Source organism: Triticum urartu, chromosome 5 (assembly GCF_003073215.2).
Source record: "Triticum urartu cultivar G1812 chromosome 5, Tu2.1, whole genome shotgun sequence".
NCBI lineage: Eukaryota > Viridiplantae > Streptophyta > Magnoliopsida > Poales > Poaceae > Triticum > Triticum urartu.
Genome location: NC_053026.1, coordinates 545,324,168 through 545,334,582, shown reverse-complemented (window position 1 = coordinate 545,334,582; position 10,415 = coordinate 545,324,168).

Genomic DNA, 10,415 nt, shown 5'->3' with positions numbered 1-10,415 from the left:
TATTCTCAATACAAAGTTCTCCTCGATGTTCTTGGAGATCTATTCGATGTAATACTCTTCTGCGGTGTGTTTGCCGAGATCCGATGAATTGTGGATTTATGATCAGCTTATCTATGAATATTATTTGAATCTTCTCTGAATTCTTATATGCATGATTTGATATCTTTGCAAGTCTCTTCGAACTATCGATTTGGTTTGGCCAACTAGATTGGGTTTTCTTGCAACGGGAGAAGTGCTTAGCTTTGGGTTCAATCTTGCGGTGATCGATCCTAGTGACAGAAGGGGAACCGACACGCATTGTATTGTTATCATCGAGGATAAAAAGATGGGGTTTTCATCATATTGCTTGAGTTAATTCCTCTACATCATGTCATCTTGCTTAAGGTGTTACTCCGTTCTTTATGAACTTAATACTCTAGATGCATGATGGATAGCAGTCGATGTGTGGAGTAATATTAGTAGATGCAGAATCATTTCGGTCTACTTGACACGGATGTGATGCCTATATTCATGATCATTGCCTTAGATGTCATCATAACTTTGCGCTTTTCTATCAATTGCTCGGCAGTAATTCGTTCACCCGCCGTAATAATTTCTATCTTGAGAGAAGCCTCTCGTGAAACCTATGGCCCCCGGGTCTATTTTCCATCATATAAGTTTCTGACCTATAATTTCAGTTTCCGACTTACTTTCTTTGCAATCTTTTACTTTTCGTTCCATAAACCAAAAATACCAAAATATTACTTTATCGTTTATCCATCTCTATCAAATCTCACATTGCAAATAACAAAAAAGGGATTGACAACCCCTTTATCGTGTTGGGTGCAAGGTTAGTGTTTGTTTGTGTAGGTATTCGGTGGCTTGCTGCATTGTCTCCTACTAGATTGATACCTTGGTTCTCAAAAGCTGAGGGACATACTTACTCTACTTTGCTGCATCACCCTTTCCTCTTCAAGGGAAAAACCAACGCAAGCTCAAGAGGTAGCAGGCGTTGGCAAAGCGGCGGTAGGGTTGAGAATGGTATAGGCGAAGCTACTGCGGTAGGGTTGAGGATGGTGTCGGCGAAGCAGCTCCGATATGGTTGAGGAAGGTGTCGGCGAAGAGGATCAGAAGCTGTCGACGGGGGCGTCGGTGGGGCGGATCCGGGGTGTGGACGAAGTGTCTCCGGTGGGGAGTACGAAGGAGCCACTGCAGATGTGCTGCGGTTGACGAGAGTACCGGCAAAGCAGATCTGACACCATGGACAAGGCTGACACTAAATGGGCTATGGTACTCATACGTCTCCAACGTATCTATAATTTTTGATTGTTCCATGCTGTTATATTATCATTCTTGGATATTTTACAATCATTTTATAGCAAATTTATAACATTTTTTGGGGACTAACCTATTGACATAGTGCCCAGTGCTAGTTGCTGTTTTTTGCTTCCTTTTTACTTTGCAGAAAATAAATACCAAACGGAGTTCAAATGCAGTGAAACTTTTTGGAGAATTTTTCTGGACTAGAAGACACAAGATGGGTCGAAGAAGTACCTGGTGGGTTGTGCCCATCTTGGTGGCCTCCCTCACCACCTCTTTGCTCTATAAATACCCCAATATTCCAGAAACCCTAGGGGAGTCGACAAAAATCAATTCCAGCCGCCGCAAGTTCCAGAACCACCAGATCCAATCTAGACACCATCACGGAGGGGTTCATCATCCTCATTGGTGCCTCTCCGATGATGCATGAGTAGTTCACTGTAGACCTACGGGTCCGTAGTTAGTGTTGGAAATATGCCCTAGAGGCAATAATAAAATGATTATTATATTTCCTTGTTCATGATAATTGTCTATTATTCATGCTATAATTGTATTATCCGGAAATCGTAATACATGTGTGAATACATAGAACACAATGTGTCCCTAGTGAGCCTCTAGTTGACTAGCTCGTTGATCAACAGATAATCATGATTTCCTGGCTATGGACATGGGGATGTCATTGATAACGGGATCACATCATTAGGAGAATGATGTGATGGACAAGACCCAATCCTAAGCTTAGCTCAAAGATCGTGTAGTTTGTTTGCTGTAGCTTTTCTGGATGTCAAGTATCATTTCCTTAGACCATGAGATTGTGCAACTCCCGGATACCGTAGGAGTGCCTTGGGTGTGCCAAACTTCACAACGTAACTGGGTGACTATAAAGGTACATTACAGGTATCTCCGAAAGTGTCTGTTGGGTTGGCACGAATCGAGACTGGGATTTGTCACTCCGTATGACGGAGAGGTATCTCTGGGCCCACTCGGTAATGCATCATCATAATGAGCTCAATGTGATCAAGTGGTTGTTCACAGGATCATGCATTACGGTACGAGTAAAGTGACTTGTCGGTAACGAGACTGAACAAGGTATTAGGATACTGACGATCGAGTCTCGGGCAAGTAACGTACCGATTGACAAAGGGAATTGAGTACGGGATTGATTAGGTCCTCGACATCGTGGTTCATCCGATGATATCATCAAGGAGCATGTGGGAGCCAACATGGGTATCCAGATCCCGCTGTTGGTTATTGACCAGAGAGTCGTCTCGGTCATGTCTGCTTGTCTCCCGAACCCGTAGGGTCTACACACTTAAGGTTCGGTGACGCTAGGGTTGTATAGATATGAGTATGCAGTAATCCTAAAGTTGTTCGGAGTCTCGGATGAGATCCTGGACGTCACGAGGAGTTCCGGAATTGTCTAGAGGTGAAGAATTATATATAGGAAGTGTAGTTTCGGCCATCGGGAAAGTTTCGGGGTCACCGGTATTGTACCGGGACCACCGGATGGGTCCCCGGGGTCCACCGGGTGGGGCCACCCATCCCGGAGGGCCCCATGGGCTGAAGTGGGGAGGGGAACCAGCCCATAGTGGCTGGTGCGCCCCCCCTTGGGCCCCCCATGCGCCTAGGGTTGCGAACCCTAGGGGAGGGGGCGCCCCACTTGCCTTGGGGGGTACTCCACCCCTTGGCCTCCGCACCCCTAGGAGATCCCATCTCCTAGGGCCGGTGCACCCCCTAGGGGGCCTATATAAAGGGGGGAGGGAGGGTAGCCGCACCTCAAGCCTTGGTGCCTCCCTCTCCCCTGCTACACTGCTCCCTCTCGCAGAAGCTTGGCGAAGCCCTGCTGCGATCACTCCTGCATCCACCACCACGCCGTCGTGCTGCTGGATCTTCATCAACCTCTCCTCCCCCCTTGCTGGATCAAGAAGGAGGAGACGTCATCCGCTCCGTACGTGTGTTGAACGCGGAGGTGCCGTCCGTTCGGCACTTGGTCATCGGTGATTTGGATCACGGCGAGTACGACTCCATCATCCCCATTCTCTTGAACGCTTCCACGCGTGATCTACAAGGGTATGTAGATGCACTCTCCTCTCGTTGCTAGTTGACTCCATAGATTGATCTTGGTGAAACGTAGGGAATTTTTTTGTTTTCTGCAGCATTCTCCAAGAGTTAGTAGCTAGATGGCTTCCTCTCTCTTTTGATTCTCAATACAATGGTCTCTTGGAGATCTATTTGATGTAACTCTTTTTGCGGTGTGTTTGTTGGGATCCGATGAACTTTGAGTTTATGATTAGATCTATGCTTTTATCCATGAAAGTTATTTGAGTCTTTTGATATCTTATATACGTGATTACTTATAGCTCGTATTTCTTCTTCGAATCATTTGTTTAGTTAGGCCAACTAGATCAATTTTTCTTGCCATCGGAAGAGGTGCTTTGTGATGGGTTCGATCTTACGGTGCTTGATCCTAGTGACAGAAGGGGAACCGACACATATGTATCATTGCTATTAAGGATAACAAGATGGGGACTATTTCTACATAAATAGATCTTGCCTACATCATGTCATCATTCTTATTGCATTACTCTGTTTCTCCATGAACTTAATACACTAGATGCATGCTCGATAGCGGTCGATGTGTGGAGTAATAGTAGTAGATGCAGGTAGGAGTCGGTCTACTAATCTTGGACGTGGTGCCTATATAATGATCATTGCCTGGATATCGTCATGATTATTTGAAGTTCTATCAATTTCCCAACAATAATTTGTTTACCCGCCTTATGCTATTTTTCTCGAGAGAAGCCACTAGTGAAATCTACGGCCCCCGGATCTCTTCCTTATCATATTTTCCTTCAAGATCTATTTTTATTCGCTTTTATTTTCAGATCTATATTTCCAAAACGCCAAAAATACCTTGCTGCACTTTATTTTATTTTGCTTTTATTCATGATCTATTTATCCAATCTATCATATTTTTATCCCGTCAACTCGACAATTTCTGGCATCTTTACCCGAAAGGGATTGACAACCCCGTTTACACGTCGGGTTGCAAGTATTTGTTCTTTGTGTGCAGGTACCATCTACATAGTGTTGCGTGATTCTGATACTGGTTCGATAACCTTGGTATCATCACTGGGGAAATACCTACCATCGCTGTGCTGCATCATCCCTTCCTCGTTGGGGAAATACCGACGTAGTTCAAGCCGCATCAAAACAAATTTTTGGCGCTGTCACCGGGGAGATATCATCAACATCTACCAGGTTCCTAATCACAAATCTCATCTCCTTGCAATTTACATTATTTTCCATTTTCCTCTCGTTTTCATCTCCCCCACTTCACAAAATTTTGCCTTTTTATTCGCCTTCCTTTTCGTTTGCCTTTATCTTGCCAGATCTCATGTTTGCTTGTGTTGCCACGTGCCCTCTATTTGCTTGCATCTTCGCTTGCTAAAAATCTATTGATGTGGATCCTCATCCACTTGGTAATCTTTTCAAAAGATTCAATTATGATGAACCCGTTGCTCGTGAATTGAGTTCACTAGATTATCTTTATAAAGTTTTGCTTGAGACCTATGAATCTGAAAATTGTGATGAAGTGTTAAACGATGAAATTTATGAAGTGACTCATGTTAGCTCCTTGAATGAAAAGCATGATTGCAATGATTTTACTATGAATTCTATTAATGTCAATTGTGTCAGTGATATGCAAAACCCCAAGCTCGGGGATGCTTGTTTTGATATGTATACTACTTATTGCAATGATCTTGATTGGGGTGATAATGTTTCTTATGATCTTAAATATTTATTTAAGCCTCATGATGATTATGATATTGATAATAATTTTTGCAATGATATTGAAAGTGGGTTTGGAGAGGTCATGACTTTAGTTGATGTTAATCCCACTATTTTGGAAGATTATAAAACTTTTATGCATGTGGATCATGAAGAGAAAATTTTATATGGTAGCTATAATGTTGAATTTAATTATGATCCTACATGTAATTATTATGAGAGAGGGAAATATGGTTGTAGAAATTTTAATGTTACTATTTTACCTCTCGTTATGTTGAGATTGCTATTGTTTCTTTCTTATTCCTTGCATATGCTATATATTTCTTGTCTTGGTAATTTGTTTGCTTATAAAATCCCTATGCATCAGAAGTATGTTAGACTTAAATGTGTTTGTCACATGTATTATGATGCTCTCTTTGTGTTTCAATTCTTGTCTTTCATGCGAGCATCATCAAAATTATTATGCCTAGCTAGGGGCGTAAAACGATAGCGCTTGTTGGGAGGCAACCCAATGAATACAATTTATTTTTGTCTTTTTTATTTCTGTTCTTGAGTGTTTACACAATTATGCTACCGTTATGATTATATTGTCATGTTTTAATTAGTGTTTGTGCCAAGCAAAGCCTTTGGGATCATGTTGGGTGATAGTTGCTTTGATCTTGTTTGAAAATAGAAACTTTTGCGTCCAGTAAAATAATTTTTAAAAATCACCAAAGCAACTAAAATTCTGAATTTGTTGACACAAGATTGATATACAAATTTCCCACGTTGTCCTAATTTTTCAGAATTTTTGGAGTTACAAAAGTATCGAAAGTTTTCAGATTACTACAGATTGTTCTGTTTTTGACATATTCTATTTTATTTGCGTTGTGTACTTATTTTGATTGATCTATGGACTCTTTCGGGGGGTTTGAGCCATACCAAAGTTGGAATACAGTAGATATAATGCAAAATAAAATATTAATGGGTTTGCAATAGTACTTATAGTAGTGATTTGCTTTCTTATACTAACGGATCTCATGGAGGTTTTGTTGAGTTTTGTGTGATTGAAGTTTTCAAGTTATGTGTGAGATCACGATGGATGAAGGAATAAGGAGTAAGAAGAGCCTAAGCTTGGGGATGCCCATGGCATCCCATGCTATTATCTAAAGAGAAGCAAGCAAATAAGCTTGGGGATGCTCGAGTGGCATCCCCTCTTTCTTCTAACGACCATTGGTATTTTACTTGGAGCTATATTTTTATTCGTCACATATCATGAGTTTTGTTTGGAGCATCCTGTATGATATGAGCCTTTGCTTGTTTTGATTTTTGTTTTGTGTCATGAATCCTTGTTGGACACTGTCGGTGTCAAAACTGGCGGATCTCGGGTAGGGGGTCCCAAACTATGCGTCTAAGGCGGATGGTAACAGGAGGCAGGGGACAAGATGTTTACCGAGGTTCGGGCCCTCTTGATGGAGGTAATACCCTACTTCCTGCTTGTTTGTTCTTGATGATATGAGTATTACAAGAGTTGATATACCACGAGATCGTAGAGGCTAACCCTAGAAGCTAGCCTATGGTATGATTGTATGTTGTCCTATGGACTAAACCCTCCAGTTTATATAGACACCGGAGGGGGTTAGGGTTACACAAGGTCGGTTACAAGGGAGGAGATCTACATATCTGTATTGCCTAGCTTGCCTTGCACGCCAAGGAGAGTCCCGTCCGGACACGGGACGAAGTCTTCAATCTTGTATCTTCATAGTCAAACAGTCTGGCCAAAGGATATAGTCCGGCTGTCCGGAGACCCCCTAATCCAGGACTCCCTCAGTAGCCCCTTGTCACACCATGATTTTCATGTCACAACACTTAAGCTAATAAATCATGATAAAATGTGGTTTGACAAAAACTTTTGAGTGTTTTGGACCTTGCCTTGATTGGATTTTTGTCTGTTGTTTGCAAGTGCTCTAAAAATCAAATAAATCCTCCAACTCCTATACTTCATCTCCTTGCTCCAAACTCTTGAACCAATGATCATGCCATGTGTATAGAGCAATATAGTATTTTCTTACAAAAATAATTTGGCCAAAAAGTATTTTCAAAAATTAGTTTTCCAAAAACCCCTGAATTAAGATTTGTACTGCAAGTACTTAATTCAGGGCAGTAAAAATCTTTCCAAAAATATGTTTGACTCCTATTAGATATAGGACTCCCATAAACCACAAAAATATAATTTTAAAAGTTATTTTCCTATTTTATTTAAAAACTTTTTCTTAAGGACAGAAATGGTCTTTAATAGGGAAAAATTATTTTATTGATTCAAAAATATTTGACAAAAATCAGGGAAACTCAATGGACATATATTGTCCATATATAAGAGTTTCAACACATGGTCATGTTCAAAATATTGGACAAAACCTCCCAAAACCATTTCTGCTCATTTCAAGGATTTGAAATATTTCTACAGGAAATATTTTCATAAAAATCCAAGAAAATTCTAACATGTCACATATGACATTTTTGATGATCTTGCCAAGTACCATGTCATGGAGAATAGTATAACCCCATGAAACCCTCTCAAAACCACTTCTATCCTTTTTCAAGTTTGAACATTTTTGCACTGTCAAACATGTCCAAATGCTCTCAAACTTGGTGCACATGCTCAAATGGTGTAATAATGCATCTAGACCAAATGGCAGAAGTTGGAGAGAATGTTATCTTGATCAAAGTACCCCAAAACCCTTTCTGTCCAGAACCAAATTTGAACAACTCTACATTGACAAGTGTGTCCTTTTGATCTGAATTTTTGTGGACATGTTCAAATCCTCAAATGATGACACTACACCAAGTGGTGCATCAAGGAGAATAGATTTGCATGACTAAATCTTGGTAAAGCCATTTCTGCTAATTTCTAGGGTTTACAAAAGTTGCATTGGCAACTTTCTCAAAATGGACTCAAACTTGGTGGTCAATCACAATTATGTGTGACACTTGATCCTGTTAATTCTCATGTCAAGTGGAGTTAATTTGCTTGCCCAAATTTGCATCAAACACCTTCTGTCACTTTTCAAAAATCACCATTTTGACCACTTACACTATTCTCCTTGAGCTCAACTTTTTACCACATCTCCTCCTAGTCTTCTCCTATCTCCAGTAACTCTTCCCTGGCCTCAGCTCAATGATTGAGGGGTGAAACACCCCCATTTACCCTTCTGGACAGCAACATTCTTCTCCTTTCTCACCTCCATCCTCATTCCAGTGGCCCTCCATGGCATCCAATGCTTCCTCCCCTTTCTTTACTCCCTCCTAGAGCTACCAGACATTAGTGGCCGTGCCCACAAGGCATATAAAATGCCATGGCATGCCATTTGGGCACTCTAGAGCGCGCTACAGTGCGCTCCCGCACTGTAGCCGCCCCCTGCCAAGCACCTCCGGCCACCTCGGGCCTCCCCAGCGCGCCCGACGATGCTGCTCGGCGTCCTCAACACGACAGCCGGTCAGCCCCCTCCTCCTTCTCCCTCCTCCTGCCCCTGCTCGCACGCGCGCCAGCCGCCCGAGTGCACCAGTGAGCAAGCTCACACGCGCGGTGCCCCTGGCCCTCCTCCTGCTCTCTTCCTTCACCCGCTCACTCTGGACCAACCCCACGAGCACCCCAGACACACTCAAACAGGCCCCCGTGACCCGTGGCGACGGCAACGAGCTCGCCGGCGCACAAGTCCACGGTGGACCATCGCGCGGCTATATAAGCCCGCCCCGGGCCGCTCCGGTGGCATTCGCCTCCTCCTCACACCCCCAAGAACACGCTCGCACCACCAAAACGTCCTCAAGGGGCTTCTGTGCTCGGGATCGACCGGAGCTCCGCCGCCTCGGGTCACCGTCGATCCAGAGGTACGGGCCCTCTCCGTCCCCACTCTCGCTCGATCTGGAGCCGCAGGAGCCCACTGATCATTTCCCCTCCCTCTTCCGCATCGGTTGCAAGCCGAACAAAGCAGTCTGTCCACCTCCCGAAGCTCCTCCGCCGTGCCTCCTCATCGCCAGCGAACCAGGCCACCCCGGAGACCAACTCCGGCACCGCCCGAACGGCGACGCGACGAGGGGTCCAACGGTGCCATCAGCTCACCCTGCCGTGCCCGGAAACGTCGCTGGTGAGCACGCCGACCCTCTTATCGCGAGGTTAGAGATGACAGGCGGGCCCCGCCTGTCATCCTCACCTCTCTCTCGCCCCCTCTCTCTCCCACTGGCAGCTGGGCCCCGCCCGTCAGGTTGAAACCTGGCGCGCGCGCGCCGGCTTGGCTGGGCCGCGTCGCTGTCTGGGCCGTTGCCCTACGGCTGTTCTGGCCCAGCAGGCACAGAGCCCTTTTCCCTTTTCTTTTCTGAACAATTTGTAAAATCCATACATAGTTCAAATTAACTCCAAATTGGATGATTCAAATTTCTAGTAGTTCCTAAAATCATGCCCTATCACATGGTGCTTTTTGCACATTTTTCTAGCACATTTCCCTTCACACATATTAAATAAATCCCATTTTCTTATTTCTGTGCTGAACTTTAGAAAATCACAGAGAGCCTAAAATTGATCCAAATTCCATGATTCAAACTCCTAGATGCTTCTAAGTTCATAACTTAGTTTATGAACATTTTTATTAATACTTTCTGTACCACACAAAATAATGAGACATTTCTTCATATTTGTCAACTTTGTAAATTCATAGGAAAATCATTTGAACTCCAAATCCAGTGAAACCAACTCCTAGATGCTTCTAAAATCATGTTTTGTTAAATGGGTGCCTTTGCTCATTTTTCAGAAATATGTTTCTCTACACTTCTTGCAAATCCATAATCCCCTTGATCCCATCATATCAAAATGTTTAGAAATATCCATTGATCCAATACCAATGAAATCACTTTGGTCATTCCTCACATGACCAGAGGTATCCTAGAAAAGTCAAATCAATATTTTTGGAGCACTTTTATTTCTGCCTTGTTGTGTTGCTTATTATGGTTGCTTTCAACGATAGTTGACGAAGTAGACGGAGTACTTGGAGAAGGACCAGAAGATCTCAAGACTCTGATGAACCAGGCAAGCAGCCCTTTGACCATGATGAACCATGTTTCATCATAATAGCATTTTCGTTGTTTCATCAAGTGCATGATATATATCTTGAATGGCAACCTTGCTAGGCTTGCCTCCGTTGCATACTCCATTGATACTTGCATTGATCATGACTCTACCCTTGCTTAGAGTTGTGTTGGTGGGTTGTAGAAATATGCTATAGTAGATGGCTACGCAAAGTGGGTCAGGGTTATGCATGGAAAGAAACAAGTGTGGTTTGACATACTTGCAA